Source organism: Eubalaena glacialis, chromosome 14 (genome assembly GCF_028564815.1).
Source record: "Eubalaena glacialis isolate mEubGla1 chromosome 14, mEubGla1.1.hap2.+ XY, whole genome shotgun sequence".
In the NCBI taxonomy this organism is placed as follows: domain Eukaryota; kingdom Metazoa; phylum Chordata; class Mammalia; order Artiodactyla; family Balaenidae; genus Eubalaena; species Eubalaena glacialis.
In genome coordinates, this window is record NC_083729.1 from 13,722,716 (window position 1) to 13,746,019 (window position 23,304).

At 36.5% G+C, this 23,304-nt stretch overlaps 1 pseudogene; it reads right to left on the reverse strand.

Moving 5' to 3' along the window:
- Positions 1-21,224: 21,224 nt before the first annotated feature.
- Positions 21,225-22,043, reverse strand: LOC133104777 (small ribosomal subunit protein uS5-like; annotated as a pseudogene).
- Positions 22,044-23,304: the final 1,261 nt, after the last annotated feature.

Here is a 23,304-nt window from a genome sequence, read left to right on the forward strand (position 1 = left end):
TCATTTCACTGCACAGCTTAGGCCAAGCCTTGAGGCAGGAGGCACCTACTGGATGAGAAGTATTATTATTCCTTCCATCCTTATTTCCATGTATAAGGGAACCATGGTCATCTTCACCCTGCCCAAATCCTTTCACCTCCTCAAGGGGGTGCATATATCCTCCAGTACAAGAAGCTGAAATCCTAAGGCTGATGCAGCAGTGAATCCGCATGTGTGTGAACAGAAGTATGTAAACCTCACTTGGACAGAATATTTCAGAAGGAAACCAGGGCATTCATTAAGAGGTTTCTGAGGAGGCAACATCATCACAGAGGAAAGAAGGTGATTTATTTTGTAGAGTTGCTTCGTCATTTTTTTTTTATCAGCATAAAAAGCAGTTAGAACAAATTGACAAATTGGTAGGGGCAAATGATACAGAAAACCAGGACAGAAATACCAGGAGGATTTGGTCCTTGGTAAAAATATACAGTATATAGTACAAACATACATAGTACAGATATACACACACACACACACACACACAAATACAAAATAACATATCCTCTAGGGAGGAAGTGACAACACTATTTTTTTCTAATCATTTCTCAATGGTTCTGTTGGTGAGAGATCTGGAAAACAGAATTCTAGTACTTATGCTGCTAACATGCAGTGTGACCTTGAGAGTTACTGTTTTTGAACCTTTTTTTTTTTTCACGTTTAAATTGGGGATAAAATGAACTAAGTATTTTCCAAAATCTCTTTCTATTTAAAAAAGCAATATTCATACAGCCTGGGATAGCACTGCAAAATTGGAACTTAATTTGCATGTGAATTTAGGGTCCTAAGCATTGTTGAGGACTATTACTTGCATTCTCTGAAAATGGCACCTTCACACCTTCCAGAAGGAAAAAACAGAGAAGCAGGACATCAAGTGGGACCTGAGGCTGCCACCAAGTGTTCAGGGTGACCTGAGTTCAAACGTATCCACCTAAGTGTGGAGGGTTCCTATGGTCAATCTGTAGGGGACCTGCTTGGGGGAGGGGCTCAGACTTGGGGTCATCCTGGATGAGAATCAATGGGTTCTAAAGACCTAAATGAAGCCTCCATCACATCAACTAGCTGGGAAGCAGATGAACACAATGAACAAAGACTAGTAAGAGTAGAGGCACTGCCAAACCTGGTCCAATTAGAGTGGCACTAATTCCCCAGAGTCAGAGCTAAAATGATCTTGATCATGACTGGAAAACCAGGCAGTGTTATTATGTACTAAACCTCTGATTTCAGATTCATTTAATTTCATAGGCAGCAAAGCAGAAATATAAAATAGCTTCACTCTGGAATTGTAAGAGTGAAAAACTACAGAACACATCTTTTGTTTTCCATAAATATCTAAAGTATTGCTGTGAAACCTGACCCTTCTTGGCTTCCTGGAGGCAGCTTGACTTTATCATTCAGAAACTGGAAATACTAGGACAAAAGGTCCATTGGATCTAAGAGCTCATTTAGAAAGTCTTACCATACTATCTAAAAATACCTAAAAGTTAGTCATTTCAAAATAACCTGGCTGACAATTTGGGTATGGAAAAAATGCAAAGGGCTTCAGTGTTCCTTTCCTACTTTCCAGTGTTTCACACTTGCTTCCCGAGTGGCATCGCTAGAACAGTTTACATCAGTATGGCATTGTGGTTGATAACGCAGACTCTGAGAACAGATTGCCTGTTTGAATTCCAATCTGCCATTTTCTCGCTGTATAACCAGGGGCAAGTTACTTCACCACTCTGAGCCTCTGTTTTCCCTTACTTAAACTGGGGCGGGGGGGGGGGCATGTAATTGTACCTATTTCATAGAATGTGTTGAGGATTAAATAAAAGGCCCTTTGAATAGTGCCTAACCCGTAGCTCTCAGTAAAGGTTAACTCTTGAAAGAGTAAAAACTTGTCTAAGATGAAAAGAGTGAAGATTAACTCAAGCTATTAACGGGGCTGGGAATTCAGACCCAGAAAAAGCCAAAGTTAACAGAAAACTCTGTTTCTCCCCAGGTCCTACGGTAGCTATAAAATCCCATACAACCCCCTCTTTGAGTAGTTACAGCTTTCTTACCTGTGATTGCCCCAGACCTACTTTGCTATTCCCATATATTACGGGGGATATTCAGTTGTGAAATCACCTTGGTCTCATGATCGAATTCCTAGTTAATCCCTGCTTTTCCTAATGTAGAAAAAGAAAAAGCGGTTGAGCCAGAAATGATCGCTGCTTCCTTTCAATTTTTCTCCTAGTCCTTCATCAGGAACCCAAATATTACAAAAGATGTTTTCCTCCTTCCTCTTTTCAAGTAGCATTGCATGGTTCCTCTGAGCTGCCCTCCCTCACTGCATTGAATCAATAATCTGATCCAGCAGAGGCAGATTTGTGCCCAGTGGTCTTTGCTTGATAAGACTTTGGTTCTACTGTTATTGTAGTGGAAATAGTAATAGTAGTTGTTAGATAGTCAGAGACCCAGAGATGCCATTGCATATATTCCAGAGACATTTTATTGATTCATTGCTTACTTAAGTCTAAGACAGATTTTGTGTGTGTGGTAGGGAGGAACTGGGATGGAGAATTGGGAATTTTTATTAATGGACATGGCTTACTTGTTACTTTGTAAAACTTATGCACTGACAAAGAAGAAATCAGCCATTTGTGGTTTGATAATAGGTGAAGAAGTTCACTGGAGAGAACAAACTCCCTGCAGGGAGAATGAGAACCACTGAAAAGGTGGATTTTTTTTTTTTTTTTTAAGGGAAGGGGCGTAGAGGTGAAAAATGGCTTCATATCAAGCGAAAGGTAGAGTTTCTGCCCTGGGCTCAGTCTTGGGGAATAGAGATGGAGTCAGAGCCACGATCGTTGCCATGAGTGTCTCATGGGGTCCTGGGGAGGGGTCCACACCACAGAAAGCCTCCATGACTGTGAGAAAATCTCAACCACCTGACCTTTGAATGGAGATGTTGGCAGCTTTTTCCCAAAAGTAATATTGACAGTCTGCCTAGAAAAATCAATGTTCCTATCTTGATGTGGAACATCACATTTCGTTTCAATAGAGAGAGAAAAAAAGGAGGAGTGGGAATGAAGAGGTGGTAAACAATTTGTGAGTCCTACCACTTTTGGAAGAAACACACTATATTGCACTCTATAGATATAACTGTCATAGCATTTGGGAAGAGAGAAAGCAATAGTGTAAGAGGCCAGGAAAAGCTTTGGGAAGAGACAAATCCTAAAATGATCCTTGAAAGATGGGTAGATTGGGGAAGGCATTCTAAACTGGGGAAGAGTATAAAGAAGAATGGCATGAGACTGGCTTGTAACAGCACTGTTTCTCTAATCAGTGATTAACTCTCTTTGAAAAAGATGGGAAAACATCTTAAGTGAAGTTTTGGCCAATTCTTTAAAAAGTCCAGGTCTACCTTCATCTTTGAATCTAAAACAGATTTCCAGTAGGAATTTTCTGTGATGGAAATATTTTACATCTCTACTGTCCAATATGGTAACTGCATGGCTAGTGAACCCTTGAAGTATGGCTAGCGTGCTAAGGAACTAAATGGTGAATTTAATTTTGATTAATTCAAATTTAAATTTATACAGGTACATATGGCTAGTGGTTACCGTATTGGACAGCACAGAACGGATTGGCTGACTTCTAAATTCTTTGGCAGAATGATGCTTTTGCATACTAACGATGTTCCTCTCACTGAAAGCAGAGTCCAGGAATAGGTCATCTTTGTAAATCATGCTTACCCTTTTCACTAGGAATTAAAGACAACGCAAGCTGCCAAATTCAGAACTTCTTTGGGTTGAACATTTCTAAGGTCTAGCCTTTGCTATACCTGAAGGTAATTCTTGGGTAAAACAGATAAGCAAGCAAAAAACCGAAACCAATCAACCAAACAAAACACACTTAGGAACAGTGATTGAGTTGCTCACATGGTATGATACTGGTAATCATTTGGGCACTTATTTCTGTGTTTGAGTCTGAAGATCTAAATTCATATTAGCAACTGTATGATTTATTACATGTTAGGTTTTCAGGCTATTCAATATTTAGTCATTGATATGATTATTAAAAGGAGTATTCAAGATATGTTTTTGAAGAATCTTAATCCTCTCATAAGCTTGACTAAGTTCTTATGTTCTGTTTTGTTTTAAACTGGAACATATTTGATTTTTCTACATTTGTTGAGTTGCCTAGTTTTGGGGGTATAAACTGAATCAGGTCTTGTGATTGGGAGGCCATTCGAAGGACCAGCCTGGCATGGTAGTATAAGAGTCCTTATGATTTGATATTGTAAACAATCAAGATTGGCCTGGTTTGGAAACCCATCCTCCTCTGCCCACTCTTCTCTAAGCTACAGGCTGCAATTATGCAATCTTGTTCCCTTCTCTGTAAGTGTTCGACTGTATTTTAATTTCAACCCAAAACACCAAGAAAAGTTTGAGCAGAGGGGCCCACGTTTTAGCTTTCCACCAGGCCTAGTTTTTCAAGCTAGGTTGCAATAAATATATTGGACTGAAGATAATTCTTCTTCATACCTGGAGAATAACTTGCTTCTGATTCTTTTCTGAAAAGCTCTTATTTAGTACCTGTGAAAGTATGTTATGCCAAAATGAGCCATTATTGATTATAATCTATCTTCCCTGGGAATTAAATAAGGCAGAGTCTTAGCTGGCAAAATAAGGCACTTGGCCGAAGATACTCTTAAGGACTCTACAGTATTGATAACTATAGAAAACCAGAAGATTTTTCAGTTGCTAAGTATATTAATAAAAGCCAGGAATTATCTTTGCTGTTAGCAAAAACAGATTTTTATAAAAACTTCTGTTTTGTGTTCTTAATAAAAGGAGATCTTCTACAGCAAAGGTTTTTGTCTGGTTGTTTTATTGTTAAAGCTGTTTAGTCTTATACAGAAAGTAAAGAGATATATTAGAAATGACTCCCCCTTAAGAAATCTTTAATCTGTTTGGGGATGACAGCTTATAGTGATGTTTCCTAGTTCTGCTTTCACATTCCGTTCTGTGACTTTTCATCAAATATTATTTTAATGAGTGTTCTTTTTCCTTGAGTTAGATTTCCCGGAGCTGTATACCTATTTTTTATTTGTTATTTTTTAAAGAGCAAGTTCTGTTTTTTAAAATAAACTTAAAAAATTTTTAATGTATTAATTTTACCTTATTTTAATTTTTTAAAATTTCTGTTTCCCTTATGACTTCCCTTATTTTTTAAATTTATGGTGGTGGTGGTAGGAATTATGGCTTCTTAAATTTAACATGTAACCTCTTTCTGCCTTCTTTTCTTTCCTCCTCCTCTTCCTCTCTCCCTCCCTCCCTCCTTTATTCCTCTCATTCTTTCACTCTTTCTAATAATATGTTTACCTAGAGTATAGCTTAAGTTCTAGCCTATAAATTTAGAAGAATAGTATTCTTCTCCTTATTTTTTCTGAATTGTTTACTATTGTATATTGAATGTCCCCTTTGACCTAATAATAATTTGTAATAATTTACAGAAATACTTAACTATTTCTCAGCACTTGGATTTTTTATTGAAAATTTGTTTGATGGCATTGTTAAAATGTGGTCTCTACAATGTCTGTCTTTAGGAGTATTGAGGTTTCTTCCTAGTTAGTATTCAATCAATTTTTATAAATATTCCATGGACACTTGAAAAGGTTGTGTATTTTTGTAAAGTACAGCATTCAATAGGTACCTATTGATTAAACCTTATTGTGTACTTCAAATTATTGAAGACCATGACACTGTGAGTTGGTAGATAAATTCTTCCTCAATATATGTGTTTTAGTTAACTTTTTCTTAAAATTCTAGAAAACTACTTTATATATCTCAATACTATGCTATTTCTCACACAGACATTTATGATTAGTATCACTGTTGTAAATGGAGCCAGTAGTTTGTACTAGTTTACTCTCTTTACTCTATTGCTTTATATTGTAAATTCTACTGAAACTTATTTACCACTACTGTTTTCCTTATCCTTGCTTTTGCACATCTATACTTGAATTTTAGCTTTCCTTCATGAATTTTGTGTGGCTTATAAGCAATGTGATTTTTAACTAATTGTGACATATTTGATTTTGAAATAGAGTTGACACTACTTAAATTAGCATAGTTACTGACATGTTTGGTCTTGTTTCAGTCATTTTGCCCTTGCTTTCTGATTTTGAGGTTTTCACTCTAGTTCTTATTTTTCTTGATAATTTGATCATTTTGTTTGTTTTTAGTTATTTCAGTAATTTGAATGGTAGGATAATATTTCAAACTCAAAAAGATTCCAAAAAATCTGGAAATTAATGAAGTTTGTAACCAGGAAAATGAATGTTACTTTTACTTTTCATTCTAATTCCCTTTTCTTTGATTCCAGCATTTTATAATTTTGGATCCAGATTATTGTTCATGAAGTAAAAATACATATGATATAAATATATAAATATATGATAAGCGCACACACACAGGCAGTCCTCTCTTTGCATGGTAGTGTGGGACTGTAAAAATGTCTATGTAAGCTGAAACTCTGCAAAATGATCTTAATAATCAATGAGAAAAATTATGATTCTTCCATGACCTTTAAAAATTTTGCCAAACATAAATAACTCTCTTATAGTTGGTTATAAATGTATAGGGAAATGAAAAAAGCAAGATTAATATTTATTTATTATTTGGTAAATTTTAAAAATAACAGTTTTCTTGAGATATAATTCACACACTATAACATTCACTCTTTTAAAATGTATAATTTAGTACTTTTTAATCTCTTCAGAGAGTTGTGCTATCATCACCACTATTTAATTTCAGGACATTTCATCACTGCAAAAAGAACCCCACACCCACTAGCAGTTGCTCCTTCTTCCTTCCTTCTCTCAACAAATGGCAACCATTGATGTACTTTCTGTCTGTATAGACTTGCCTACTCTGAACATTTCTTATAAATGGAATCATACAATATGTGGTCTTTTGTGACTGACTTCTTTCACATAGCGTGTTTTCAAGGGTCATCCATGTTATAGCATGCATCAGTACTTAATTCCTTTTTATTGCTGTTGTATAGAGGTACTACATTCTGTTTATCCATTTATCAGTTGAGGGCATTTGGGTTGGTTCTATTTTTTTGGCTATTACGAGTAATGCTGCAATAATTAGTGTACAAGTTTATTTGTGGACCTATGTTTTCAATTCTCTTGGGTATATACATAGGATTGAAATTGCTGGGTCACGTGGTAACTCCATATTTAACATTTTGAGGAACTTTCTTCCAAACTGTCTGCACCGTTGTACAATCCTACTGGGAATGAATGAGGGTCCCGATTTCTCCACATCCTCACCCACACTTGTTAAGGACAGCAATTATGTCCTTACTGATTTTCTGCCTGCTGGATCTGTCTTTTTTTGATAGAGGGGTGTTGAAGCCTCCAACTATAATAACAGATTCATCTATTTCTATTTGTAGTCCTACAGTTTTTGCCTCACAACTTTGATGCTCTGTCGTCTGGCGCATATTCATTAAGGATCGTTATGTCTTCTTGGAGAATTGACCCTTTTATCAGTATGTAATGCCTCTCTTTTTCCTTGGTAAATTTCCTTGCCCTAAATTCTTCTCTGTCCAAAATCATATAGTTACTCTAACTTTCTTTTGATTAGTGTTAACATGGCATATCTTTCTCCATTCATTTATTTTTAATCTATATGTATCTTCATATTTAAAGTAGGTTTATTGTAGAAAACATATAGTCGGGTCTTTCTGATCCACTCTGGCAACCACTGTCTTTTAATTGGTGCATTTAGACTCTTGCTGTTCAAAATGATTATTGATATATAGTTAGATTAATATCAACCATATTTGTTACTGTCTTCTTTTTGTTGCCTTTGTTCTTTGTTTCCCACTCACCTTCTGCCTTTTGTGGTTTCAATGATTCCATTTTGTCTTCTTTCTTAGCATATTTGTTATACTTATTATTTTACTTTTTTTAGTGGTCCCTAGAGTTTGAAATATACAAGTAATACAGGTTCACTTTAAAATAAAACTGTATTCCTTCATGGTAGAGCAAGTATCTTATAGTAAAATAATCTTAATTCCTCCCTCTTGTCCCTTGTATAATTGCTGTCATTCATTTCACTGATACATCATATATGTGTATATATAGATATATACACACATGTATATATAACTCATAATTGAGTGCATTGTTGCTATTATTTTGAACAAACTATTATTTGTTAGATGAGTCAAGAACACAAAAAAAAGACATTTTAATTTTACTTTCACTTATTCCTTCTCGGGTGCTCCTCCTTGTTAAATGTAGATCTTAGTTTCTGACCTATATATTTTTTCCTTCAACTGAAATAACTTTGAAATAACTTCTTTAAATATTTCTTGCATGGCAGATGACCTGACAACAAATCTCCTCAATTTTTTTTTTGTCTTAGAAAATCTCTATTTTTTCTCTGGTTTTTTTCAGGGCTTTTTTTTTTTTCTTTGTCTTTTATTTTCTGTAGTTTGAAAATGATATACCTAGGTATAGTTTTTTTGTGTCTCTGTTTTTGCATTTATCCTGTTTGGTGTTCTCTGAGGTTTGGTATCTGATATGAATTTAGGGGAATTCTCAGTGATCGTTGCTTTAAACATTTCTTCTGTTCCTTTCTCTCTTTCTTCTAGTATTCCATTAAGCACATGTCATACCTTTTGTAGTTGTCCCACCGTTCTTAGATATTCTGTCCTGCTTTTTTTTCCCAGTCTTTTTTCTCTTTGTTTTCAGTCTTGGAAGTTTCTTTTGAGAGATCCTCAAGCTCAGAGATTCTTTCTTAACCATGTCCAATTTACTATTAAGTCCATTAAAGGCATTCTTCATTTATGTTACAGTATTTTTGATCTCTAGAACTTCTGTTTGGTTCTTTCTTAGAATTTCCATCTCTCTGCTTACATTGCACATATGTTCTAACATGCATTTTACTTTATCCATTAGAGCCCTTAGTACATCAATCACAGTCTGAGACTGGTTCTGATGCTTACTTCAAGCTATGATTTTTTGCCTTTTTATATACTCTGCAATTTTTTCTTGAGAGACAGACATGATGTATTGGGTAAAAGGAATTGCTGTAAATAGGCCTTTAGATATGCTAGTAAGATGTTGGGGGAGGGGAAGTATTCTATATTCCTAGATTAGGCTTCAGTTTTTCAGTGAGGCTACTACGCCTCTGGACTGTGGACTTTACATGTGCTTCTTGGTCCTCCCCCCCCACCCCCCGATTCCTCCTTGAGTGGTACAGGATGACTAGAGTGGGCTGGGGTGGGATATTTCTCTTCTCCAAGTGAATGCCTAAGCTAGCTAGAGTTAACTATTTCCCTTCTCCTAGGGCAATTAAACTCTGATAAAACTCCAGCAGATTTGGCTCTGGTTAATTAGTTTCTCCTGAGGGCACACTTTATTAGGATGAACAGAATGCTGTGGAATATTTCAAAATGGTTCCTCTTCCTCTCCTCCTATGGGAAACATGAGGGGACTTTCCCTGGCAATCACTTTGAGAACCTGATAGAGCTCTAGAAGATACAACTCACAAAGTTGTTGGAGCTCCCCATTATTGGGTCCCTCTGGAGTTTTTATCTCTCAGACTTGTCCACAATGAGCCTCCAGCAATTCATCGATTATAGTTCAGGTTTCCCTATCCTGTCAGTGGTTTTGTGGAGGTTTTTTCCTCATGGGTTTCTGAGACAGTACATTGTGATTCTCTGTATTTGCTTGTCTATCTCTCTAATTTTGGGAGCAGCAGTTTGCTCTATGACCTCACTTCTCTTAGAGATTTAGAAGAGTTGTTGATTTTTGTTTGTTAAGCTTTTACTTGTTGTTAGGATGGAGTGGAAACTTCCAAACTTCTTATGTGCTGGACCAGAAACTGGAAGTCTGCATCATATTTTTGAAATAACTCAACACAATTCAAAATATTCTACATTTCACAAAAAAAGAAACTCATCCTTCTCCAGGTTAATTTTGTTCAGATGAAAGGTTATTAATAGAAATATATATTAGATTGCATTTTTTCAGGATAGATTGAAGGACCTGGAGACTCATCAATGCATACAGTGATCATAATATGTTCTTTCCTACAGGACAAACATTGGTCAGATCCTTATGAAATAGTTACGTATGGTACACTCTAATAGAAAATTTTCCTTTCCTTTATTCTGATATCATGGGTTACTGTGATATGCATTATTATCATCAATAAGTGGTTTACTTTCCCCTCATGCCTGCCTGCAGTCTATTTTATAATTTTATAAGCTACAGGATAGAAATTGAATCTTCAATGAAGATGGGCATTTTATGAATCTTGTGGAAAGAACTCTGCTAGGTACTCTTAACTATTTATACTTAGAAGAATAATCTTGGGTGGAAGGTCTTAACTAACATCACTTAGGCAATTGTCACACAGCAACAGGAGACAAATCATATTTTCAGGCCTACTTATAGTGTAGAAGCAGGTGACTTTATGAAAGCAGACTGCTAACTAAAGTTCCAGCCAAACAAGAATTAATTACGCAGAACCAAATGAACTAATGAAGGCAAATTGTGGTTGTTTGTCCTGGAATATTATCGGTAGGTGTTATTCTTAATGTTCTATATTTTTGTTATGTGAATCTAAGGAAGTCCTTTATATTTCTTTTTGATTTATCTTTAGTCATCAAATTAGTAGTCTAAGCTTTTATAACAGAAATAAAAACACCCTTTAAATAATGTTGTGTTCTTCCTGACCAGAAAGAATTCATCAGCAAATATTTTTACTGAGTTTCTTTACTTTCACTGGCAAAATAATTATGGTCAAATATTCAGTGAGAATCTTATTTGGCAATCAGGGCTATAACTGGAGAGTTCTGTCTGAGCATAAATCTAATTCAATCAGGTATGACAAACCCGCCGTCAGGAATAAGGTTGTATTTCATGTTTAAATCCAATGCCCACAAGATCCTTCTAGGAATCTGTGGCCAGCCTTTTTGTGATCAAGAATGACCTTTGAGATTATTTACTATCCCTAAGGTTAAAAGAAATTATTCAGGACTTAGAAGTAAATTAAAAGGATTATTGTATATCCTTTAAAAATGCTGGGCATTGTCTAACAGACCCATTCAAGGATTGTTTAGTTCCCTGGGGGTATATTTTTTGTTTGACTTCCTATATATGATTAATTAGGGCCACAATTTTATGAAGTTACACATTGACTTGTAGATTCCTATCCTGTAGAGATGCAAATATTTCTGTCCATTAGGAAGATCAATCCAAACATTGAAGTTTCATTGCTTGGTAGAACATTAATCAGTTATGTTTCTTAGAACAGCAATCACAGTTCAACATTTTTTTCAGACACTATATATATTCAGTTTCCTGAACTCTCCCATGAACCAGATTTATTGTTTTGCTGTATCCATTAAATAGCTGACCTGTGTTTATTCTATAATTTTATAAAAATTTTAACGTTTTAAAAATATATATTTGACACTATTATCTCTATTTAGCTATTACCATGAAAAGTCTAAGGGTCTTTTACCTTATTTTTCTGTCTAAATGGAAGACCCTGTTCAATAGCATGTAGCCTTTGTTAAGATAAAGGAACATTTTCTTCTATTAAATTTTTGTTTTTCCTTTATGTCTTTTCAGTTTCCAATACATCTGTTAGTCGTAACGTTGATCTCAGAATACTGTACTCTCTATTTATCATCTCTTCTCCCATCATGGTCATCTTTGCTTTTTGATCTGCATTCTTGGAAACCATTTACACTTTTCCATCTATAAAATTTTCAATTTTAGGCAATATGGATTTTACACAATTTTCAATTCAAATTTCAATTCCATATTTGTGTTTTTAACCTAATTTTTTGTTTCTTTCTCAGTCTCAGCTTTCAGTCCATTCAACCCCTTATGATCTCTAAACCATGTTTCATAGAAGCTATGTTTCTTTTTATTTTATTGAGATGAAGAATATAACTTATGACATGTTCTATTTATTATAGAAAACTTTTTTTTTCCCTCATGTTCTATTTATTATAGAAAACTGTTTTTTTCCTGAGGTTGACTTTTACTCTCAACTTTCAGGGTATTTCTCACCTTTTCTTATGTTGCAGAATGTTTTTATATTCTCTAGACTGGCAATATTTCTTTGTTTTCTTATCTATCAATGAGGGGATATCTCTCAAGACCCAATGTTTGCCAATTTGAAAGAGGCAAAGGTTTCCTTTGGCCTTCTCTGTGCACTTGGATGCTTATAGCTACTAGAATAGCTCTAAGTACTGTTCTTTAATTAATGTGCAAAGTCCTTAGCCAAATTTTAGTGTCTGACCATTACTCATCTTGTGCAGCTCTGATAGACTGCCTACATGGCTTAATTTTCTTACTCTGGAAAATAATGTTTATCTCCAGGGCAGTACTTTCCAAATCTGACTGCTTATCAGAATCCTTGAAAAGTTTTAAAAATATGTAGCTACTCAGATCCCATGTTATCTTTCTTGGAATTTAATCTCCAGAGATAGGACTTGGAATTCATATTTCTTAAAATCTTCCCAGGTCATTGTAATGCAGCTGGTGGACAGCCCCCTAGTTAAGAATAGCTAAATGTATCTGAGACGATTTATAGCTCTGCTTTAACCTAAAACTCTTGGTCTCACATCAAGAGTTCACCTATAGCTCTCTACCATCCATGACCACACAAGATACTTTTTCTTCCACCACAAACCTTGTTGCCCAGTAGAGTTGCAAATCTGCAAGTGAATGTCAAGTTCTAATAGATTGGGAGGAGACCTATATTTTAAATTCTGGTTTTTAAAATAAGGACCTATGCTATAGGGGATGAGCTATCTGACTTTCAGTTTCATAGAAGCTAGGCCAATAAGGGAAGTTTGAATTACCATCATGTCTATTTCCTAGCTGGCCAGACTGGACTGTTTCAGAACATGGGTTTTCCTCAATTATGTTTTGACTCCATATACCAGACCTTCTCCCGAGATGCTAGGGTCTGTCTCTTTTCCCTAGATTGTGAACTTCCTGACAGCATTAAATGTTGCTTTCTGACCCTGTATTCCGATCCTGTTATCACCATCATAGTGCCTGACACACAGCAGACATTCACAAATATGTGCTAATACCTGAATAAATGGGTATAGATGTTGGTTGCCTACTATCCTCAATATTCAAAGTTGCAACTGTCTACAATGGGTATTTTAATGGGAAATTGAGAAAGGCACCATATCAGGGTCTGCAACGTGATAGGTCATTTCAACCTAGAAGTGCTGTATTTAATTATCTCCTCAAAAAAATAGGAAAACTGACTTGGAGTGTGTACTTTAGTTGGAATGGAGGGAGGGGGAAAACGCCCAGAAAACTGCACTTTTTATGTGTCACAGAGATTGAATATGATCTTATTTTAATGACATATTGTTTCAAGCATTAACAGTGTTGTTTTTTTTTGTTAATAAATTTGATCTTACAACTTTGTATTTTATGCCATGTTGTAAAGATACAAAACCATAACACCAAATTTGTCCTAACCTCCAACGTACTTTTTATGAAAACAAATTTGGATTAATACCATGGAAAGAGATTTCTTTCTTCCTAGGCTCAGACAGGATAATTAGTTTTAGTAATAAAATTAAAGGGGAAAGAACAAAGACAGTGCTTGCCTTACACGGGCAACTGAGTTTCTCAAAGTTGGTCTGCTAAAATATATGCCTTCCTTATGGAATTTTTTAAAGAATGAAGAATGCTGATTTGAATTTAAAGTTATTGTTTGTTTTCTGGCCACCTTCTTCTTGCTTCAGTTGCTTCTTTGGAAATAAAGTTTTTAATAGAAATTTTCATGTCATCTAAATTTGAGTAAAAATTTGGTACGTAGAAGTCCTGATTAAGACTAGGTAGACTGAGGACATAAAACATCTTCTCTTCTCTTGCTCTTTTGAGCTAAATGACGTGTTGAAGTAAGTATGGTATCACACGTGTATTTCATACCATATATGTCACAGGCCATATTTGGATTTCTGTAATTGTGTTTTGTGCCTTGCCTTTGATTTAGTAACTTTTGAGGTCTGGAGATGGGAAGTCTGTAAATAGTTTTAAAATGGATTCCTTTTAAATCTTTTTTTTTTTTTTTTCTGAATCTCTTGGAATATTTGAAGTATATCTCCATAAAAGTGGTGTAGGTTATGGTTTCCAGGGTAGCTTGTACAAATTTCTGTAGCCCACAGTGTAACTGAGTTTGTCTCCTAATACGGGTACCTAAGACCTGGGTCCTGGAAGTCGGGACCATGTTGTGCAGGCTTACAGGTCAGGGGAGCGCACAAGTGTGAAGGGGGAAAGAAGGGTCTTCTTTCTTTGCCACCGCCTACTTTTCAGTAGGAAATATTTATTTTTTATCTTCTTTTTACCATCACTATTTAAATTCTCACTTGTCTCCTGGTGCTCACAGACTGCTAGCGTTCTATGCTGTACTATCCCAAGTCCTGGCTTCAATCTTTACCTCCAATCACTTCATGCTTCCAAATCCCTCACCTCTTACATTCCCAAATTAAAATGCTCATCCCTTCCATGTGATCGACTCTTGTTAGGATAGTAATATGACTGAACTATTTCACTTTCATGTATTAAGACCAAATACTACATTTTTGGAGGACTTTTCATTTTTAAAAGAGAAGGCTTATTATTATCAGTACGTTTCTTTTTTTGTAGAGCAGGACAGGGTGACAAAAGTAGGTAAAATCATCCAGGCCATGAGAAGGATCGAAATGTGTGTGAGTGGGAGTGGTCAAGAGGTGGCAAATTGTATCTAGCAGAGAGGTCTCTAAGCATTAGCTCGATTTATGTTTGTTTTTAAAAACAGTGAAAGCATAAAGGCATTATTAAGTCAATCTTTTGTGTACATAACTAATACACAACTAACTGTACTGTACAGGATATAGTGTATGGTCTTCTCAGATGGAAGAGGCTGTGAGGAGGGAGCTAAGAAAATGGAGCCGGGTGGTTCTGGGGAAGCCAAAAATGGTCCAACTTCATTTTGAAAAAAAAGCATGTGAGTTCCAAGGAACATTTTATGCACATTTCAATTTCGAACTGGATCAGAACTGGATTATCTTAATACATTGAGCCCCAATGGCTTTTAATGTTTTTCTTATTTCAAAAAATATTTTCATTGAATTGTTATAGTTTTTACAAATGAACCTACCTGCCTCTTCCAAAGCACCTCCCAAGCATGTTCAGTCAGAAGATTAAAAGCACAGCCTGTAGAATCTGAAATATCCATGTACTACAAGGGCATCTTCTCAGAGATAAAGTGAGTATTGTGTGAGATTGTGGAAACTAGGGGATGGCTTGCATTCACAGTGAAGAGTATGATAAAGTGTGTGTCTTATTAAAATGATTGACAAGATCTTTGCTCTTGGTACAGCTTTCTGAAAGAAGCTGGCACCAAAGTGGGCAGTGGTTGTCCTCCTGTGAATGGGATCCATCTTGGACTTTGAGTACACTAGCTCTATCTGCCCTAAGTTTCCCCATTTTATACAAAAGCTAATTAGGCATAAAGCTAGTGATGTCTATTCCATCTCCAACTCCCAGAAGTGCCAAGAATAAAAGCAAATCAGACATTTCAGTGAAAACATGGACTCTATAGATTTGATGCAGGTTGGAGGTAACGAATTTTCAAATTGTCTTTAGAGACCAATTCAAATAATCATTTTTTAAAAAAGTTTCCTTCCCATGCTGAGGGAAAAAATGCAATCCATAGTGGATTGAGGCAGCAGAAATATTATCTGTTAAGTTCTATTTCCAAGTAGTGCACCCCTAGGGAGAAAGTGAGTCTCTTTCATTCACTCATTCAGTTCACAAGTACTAATGAACTACTAACTATAGAGCCTGGAACTTTTCTAGGGCAGAGACTATAACAAAGAATAAGACAAAACAAGGTCCTTGCCCTCATGAAGGACCTGTCTGGGAGAGACAGACCTGTAAATAGATACCTAGGAGAATTGCACTGTTTTTCTCTGAAGAAAAATAGCAGTTAAGGTCATAGAGCTTAATGAGACTGCTCTTTAGATGGTCATAAGGGACACCCTCTCTGAAGAGGAGACATTTAAACAGAGACTTGTATCACTGGAGTTGATGCAAGCTCCAGATCCCTGCTTTCCTCCTCCTCTTTAAGAAGTTATTTATTAAGACAATTGATCCATATTCCAGATCTTTCTTTCAGACTATAAAACTCTGGGAGCTACATTTATTTTCCTTAATTTGGATGTTTTAAATAGTGTGGTCACCTGCTTACATATTAACAGAGATCAAATAATAATTATTATCAATCCAGTTATTATTTTCCCTTACAAGTACAATTTTCCCCACTAAATCTGTTTAATTGTACATTCTTTTGGCTAGAAAATGGATTTTCATCAATCTTTTCAAGGATTACTGGTAATTATGCTTGGATCTAAGTAGAAAGATGCAGTGTGATATTCAGGAAATAATGTGGTCACTCTGGTCTGTATTTTACTCTTGGTTCTGCCATTTGCTAGCAGGTCTGTATTTTACTCTTGGTTGTGCCATTTGAAGCACAGTTTTTCTCATCTGTAAAACTGGTATGATAGCTACCTTCCAAACACGTTGTCATTGTATGTTAATACTCTTTCACCTACTGCACAATCTGAAATTCCTGCAGTTATATTTCTCCATTGGTGACCTGAGTCTCTCTTCCATTTCAGAGGACAATTTGGCATGGCTAGTAAAGATCTTAATCATTCCACATCAACAAGACATGGAGGAGACTTCATCTTTGCTGGAATAGTTTTTATGTCTCATGTTGCAATGTAAGCTGTGATTCTCAGACTCCCCAAGTGGATTTCTCCAACAGCCCATATTTAATCAAAACTACAAGATGTGTTACACTGAGAAGCTAAGAGATTGGTCAAGGTCACTCAGCTGGTTTATAGTAGAGATGCAACCAGAATCACCTTTTTCCAACTACATTGAATATTTTTCTTGTACCTTAGGATCTACGCTTGATCAAAACTCTCGAGGCCAAAAATAGCCTTGGAAACATGGTATAAATTACTAGATGGCTAATTTTTGCTTTAACAGATTTGGTCAGTACCAAAATAAATATCCCTGGTTTCTTTTGGAGGAAGGACAACCCTTTCACTTTAGAGAAGCATAAAAGACACATACTTGTCAATAACCAATGATGGAGAATTCAGCCTTGCTGAAATTAACTTTCTTTTATGATCCACTTCTGAACATGATGTAACAGGTCCAACCTTGGAATGAAAACATAGGGAGTGAAAACATACTTTTGTCTTTTCAATCTGATTTTAGGCACTGATTTTCTCTTTAGTCTTCAGAAAACCATAAACAGTCTCATAGAAACCCTGATATTGGGGGTGGGGAAAAAAGGAGAACTACATGATTTCTATATTTTAATATTATTGCTTTGACTCATTTTTGATTGAGGAAACTACTTTTTCTCTTGTCAAACAATACAAACCTCTAGAAATACACCTCCCCTGATATACACAGTGGTTGGAGGCCTCCTGTGGGGAATATCTGTGGCTCTAGTTCTGGGCCACTTCTCAGCTCACTGCCAAACTGCCCATCAGGAAACCTGCCACTGCACATTCCAACCTGCCTCACCATCATAAAATCGTCTTTTCTTTTTTTTTTTTTTTTTTTTTGCTCCGGGGACCTTTGAAGAAAAGATACCTATTTTTGCTTTTCTTTTCTTATAAAAATATAAATGCTTTGATAAGCATTTTCTCCTGATGTATCAAAAGACACTTCCATCCATTGATTTTCAGAATGTCCTCACTGTTATTTTTTCATGGTCCTGAGAGAACAAGTGACTGGTCCAGTGTTTCACAGTGAGATAGAGGTGGAGTTAGGACTGAATCTCGAGGCTCCTTGACAATTATTTTCAATTTTTCCCCTAGTGTACTTTATTACTTCTTTACACAACCTCTAGGTTCAGAAGCCCTTTCTACAACTTCTAGGTCACCACCTTATTTCGTAAGAGTGTCAGAAGTTACAGTTTTCTTCTGGAAATGTATACAGAAATAGCATGAAAAATTCTTATATTTCTCTTGGAATATACCACATTTTTTTATTTTAAATTTTCTTTGGAAAGCCACAAAATGCTCTAAATTTATGAAGTGATCACAATAATGATTTGTTTTTCTTTTCTTTGTCTCCTTGGGTCATAACAATAACTTTCGTAATTTAAAACTATGACAAATTCACTTGTATATTGTTGGATATCTCCGGTGCTGTCATTCCCCTGAGATTATCTGCCATGTGGCTTTCTCATGTTGTCCCCTTGCAGACATGCTGACCACTGGTGCGAGGTGTTTCAAAGGCTGATGTTTACTGCTCTTAGCATGCTGATGTACATTCTTAGGGAAGAGAAGGATGAAAATCTTGAAGTCGTATTGTCAGACTCTGAAGTAATCATTATTCTTGGGCAATTGAGAGAGAAACACTGTCATATAGGTTGTGTTTGGATATCATGTCAACCAAACAACTGCCTCAAGTTTTGCTTTTCAGTAGAGTGCTTTAATGTCATCTATGAACAGCCTGAGTATTCAGTCTTTATCTATTAAGGTGATAGATACTACCAGTTGACACAGCAGAGTACAAGTTGTCCAAGTTGTAGTTTGAGCCTTTATCTAGTATATTAATTATAAATATCAAAAGGCATAATCAAATTGATTTTAGAAGTTAATACAGGGCAGAGGTTAGAGCATAGATTGGATTAGATCCGTATATTGTGTTTTTTTTTTTTAAACCATTTTTATCATCACCCCGCTAAGGACCTCCCCACCTTTTTAAGGACAACTTCATATTTGCTGCTTTTATTTTTTATCTACTCTGCCAGTCTCTGCTTTTTAATTGGTATTATTTATACCATTTATACCTAAATTAATACATCAGGGCTTAAGTCAGCCATTTTAATTTTTGTTTTCTTTTTGTTCTTATGTTTCTTATTCCTCCATTTTTTATTTGTTTGCTTAGTATTTTGTTTTGTTTTTGTTTTCCTGTGGGTTACTTGAACATTTTTTAGGATTCCATTTTGCTTTGTTTGTAGTGCTTTTGAGTACATTGCTTTGTATAGTTTACTTAGTGGTTGATCTTCATATTACAATATACATATTGTTGTATTACAGTCTATTAACATCAGCATTATAGCATGGAAACCTCATTTCCATCTAGATCCTTTTACCATCACCACTACTGAAATATCATCAACTTGAGTTTCAGATGGTATTGTGGACTGAATATTTGTGACCCCCTCCCCAACCCCAAGTTCACATGTGAAACCCTAACCCCCATGTGGCTGTGTTTCGAGATAGAGCCTATAAGGAAGTAATTAATGTTAAATGAAGTCATAAGGGTAGGGCCCTGATCCAATAGGATGAAGAGGCATGAGAGAGCTTTCTCTCTCTTTTTCTCTCCCCTCTCCCACCCGTCCCCAGCAGGCAAGCACCAAGGAAAGGCCATGTGAGGACATAAAAAGAAGGTGGCTGTCTATAAGCTAGGAAGAGAGTCCTCATCAGAAATCCTTCCAGAAACTTGATATTGGACTTTCCAGCTTCCAGAACTGTGAGAAAATAAACTTCTATTGTTTAAGTCACTCAGTCTATGGTATTTTATATGGCAGCCCAAGCTGACTAATGCAGATTGTGTTATAACTTTCGTTTCAGTCCTCAAATAAGATTCAGAAAACTCATCAGGAGAATAATCTATTATGTTTAGTCATATTTTGGTTTTTTTCATTTTTTCCCTTCTTGATGCTCTAAGATTCCTTCATTTATCATTTCCTTTCTGCTTGAAGGATTTCCTTTAGCCATTCTTTAAGTGTATATCTGTTAAGTAACAAATTCTCAGAGTTTTCTTTCACATGAGAACATTTTTATTCCCTTTTCACTACTGAAGTATAGCTTTGCAATATATGGAATTTGCAGTTAATAGTTCTTTTCTTTCAGTACTTGAAAAATACTGTGCCACTTCTCTTTGTCCTCCATTGTTTCAGATGAGAAATCTGTAATTCAAATTGGTATTTCTCTAAAGATAATACCTTGTTTCTACCTGGCTGCTTTCAAGATACTGTCTTTGTTTTCAGTGTTTAGAATTGAATTATGCTGTGTCGTGATGTGGATTTCTTTAAGTTTACCCTACTTGAAAATCTATTAGCTTTTTAAATCTTTGTATATATCTATATCTATATCTATCTATCTATCTATCTATCTATCTATCTATCTATCTACCTATCTATTTATCTATGTCTTTTTCCAAATATGGGAAGTTATCAGCCATTATTTCTTCTAATATGGGACTCTAATGATATGAATTTAGATTGTTTGTTATTGACTAGATTAGATAGATCTGAGTTAAAATTCTCTTTAAGCCACTTAGTAGCTAAATTATCTAGGTAAAATATTTCAGATTGCTGATTGATTTCTATAAAATAAGACATGAGGCCAGTCTGTATTGGACCTCTATTGCTTTAATCAGCAAACACTGCCCCCCCCCCCAGTGGGACTTTATACACATAGACACACATTATTTTCTTTGGGGAACTTCTCTTTCCTCATTGTATTTGGTGGGGTTGCCAATCATAATCACCACAACCCTTACCACACTCCACAAAGATTGAACTGTGTTCATCCTAGGAAATAAACTGAATGAGGCATCAGCATTACCATGTTCAGCCCAGTGCCTGGACCAATGCCTCAGCCATGAGACTAATTATTATTTGTTGCATGTATAAATAATGACTCAAATCCCAATAACATTTTTTTCCCAGAGCAGTGAGGTGACAAAATACTTAAAGATTTGTAGTGCAGGTCAGCAACTGGCTTTGTGATGAGGAGCAGGAATTCATTGCATTAGCAATCTAATTGTTCTGTCTCTTCATTGCTCACTCTACATTTCTCCCTCTCCCTTTGGCTACATCTATCTTATTCTGCATGTCTTTATCGAGACTATCTCAGTATTTTTCTCAAGTCCCTAAGCTTCTTTATTTCTCCATTCTCTCTCTTATGATCTCTTCTCCCCTGACAATTTTTTTTTTATTATTTTGTATCTATTTTGATTCCTATCTCTGTATTTTATTCCTTCTTACCTTCCCCATTTTATTTATTATTTATTTATTTATGTTGTAACCAGCTTCCATTCACTTTATTTTTCTCATATAAAACTATGTGGTGGTCACAGCGGGAGCTTGGGTCCTCTGCAAGGAAACTCTGGTGTGGGTCTTTATAAGATGGTCAGTGAATTCCTGATACGGAGACTTAGTGAACAGCATCTGTTTCCAGAGATCAGGGGTGAGATAGCTGTAGGTCTTGGAAATGGCATCAAAGGTGGCCTTGGCAATGTTGCCCAGAGTGGCAGTGCAGCCCCTGACAGAGGTGTAGCAATCGTCAATACTGGCCATCAGCAGCAGCTTCTTCGGCACAGGGGCTGAGATGATGCCAGTGCCCCTGGGGCAGGGATGATACTCACCAGCCCAGAGCCACAGAGAGCCAGTCATCTTGCAATGGACAGCATTGGGCTTGCCAATCTTGTTACCCCAGTAGCCTTGCAGCACAGGGATGATGGAGAGCTTGGCCAGAATGATGGCCCCACAGGTGGCAGTGGCTACCTCCCTGGAGCACTTGACACCCAAATGATGTCCACTGTAATTCTCAATGGCGACAAATGCCTAGAACCTGGTCCTGCTGGCCAGCACGGGTCTGCTTTTGCACAGGCATTATCTTCGAAACCTTGTCCTTGAGGCATGCTCCCAGCAAAAAGTCGATGATCTCAGATTCCTTGATGGGCAGAGAGAAGAGATAGATCTCCTCCAGGGACTTGATCTTCATGTCCTTGACCAGGCTGCCCAGCTTGGTGACAGGGAGCCACTCCTTGTCCTCGGCCCCAGCCCCGGGATGCTGCCAAAGCCTCCACGGAAACTGCCTCAGCCTCCTATCTGGGGGCCCCCTCGGCCTCCGGGCCCTCCAGCAGCACCTGTATCATCTGCAATTTGGTGTTTTTATGGAGAAGAATCTTATTTCCCCACTTTAATCTTCTTGCTTCTTACCTGTCTTTCCAGATCATTATCTCTATTCAGTATCAGATCACAATGGGACTCTAAGTTATATGTATTTATTTAGTATTTACTGTTTATTCAGTATTTATTTGCTATTTCTTGGAATAAAGATTTATCTTCCTTTTTCTAACTGAAAGAAAGTCATTTAATGTATTAAAATTAATATATGTAATTTAAAATATTCTATACAATCTAATTAAATATTTAATATATTTAAGTACCAAAGTTAAATATATTTATGTAGGGAAGATAATATAACTTTTTATTCATCTCCAGCTCATGATTAATTTTGCTTTTCTTGTGGATTAAAGGCTGTTAATACGGAAAAAAATCCTCATCCCTCTTGTAAACATGGGTCTCTGATGTCTTTTATTAAGTTAGTGCTAAAGCCACAAACAGTGAATGTGACAAGCAGGTCTGATGACAGCAATGTTGATTAATCTCCATAAGCTGGAGCATGTGGTTTTAGGAAACTGAACAGGAAACACACAGCCCTAGCTCAGCATCTAGAGTATTCATTGGCTGGTGAGTATTGACTATGCATATTAGTCAGTCAGAATTGTCCAAAAGGAAGAGGACACCATGGCCAGTGATCTGGCTGAGTTGACAGATCTATTCTTTGGTTAAAGAATGATTCTTTATTCAGCTCATTCTCCAGACCTCAATTCTGCCCCAGTCAATTCTGCTCTGCTATAGAGCTGGTCCCAGTAGAAAAGAAAGAGGGAGGTAACAGTCCCTGTGTCTCTGCCTGAGGGATGGCAGGAAGCATGGCTACACTCATACTTCCTGGCCACTAGCTCTGCAGCTCAAGCTGATGTCTTTTGCTATATGTCTTCTCTAAGCCTTTCCTCCCCTCTGCTCACCTATCCCAAGCAGTGCTTAGTGCTCTGTTCTCCATCTCTACATCATAGGCTCAGCAGAAGAATTTTTTTTCTTATTGTGAATCAATACAATAATCTCTCCTGGTGGAGGATTTTCAACCTTGAACCTTGGCTCTCATTGGGAATGAACATTGGAAATGAACCTGTTCCCTGGGGTCCTGAAATGCTCAAGGCTCTCAATTTCTGCTCCCACCTCCACTCCCATGTCCTTGATAATATGTGCCCAGGACCCACAAACATTTAATTGGAGAGCTTAGTTGAGTATTTTTCTCCTCCTTAGATTACCCTATAAATATTGAAATTGAACA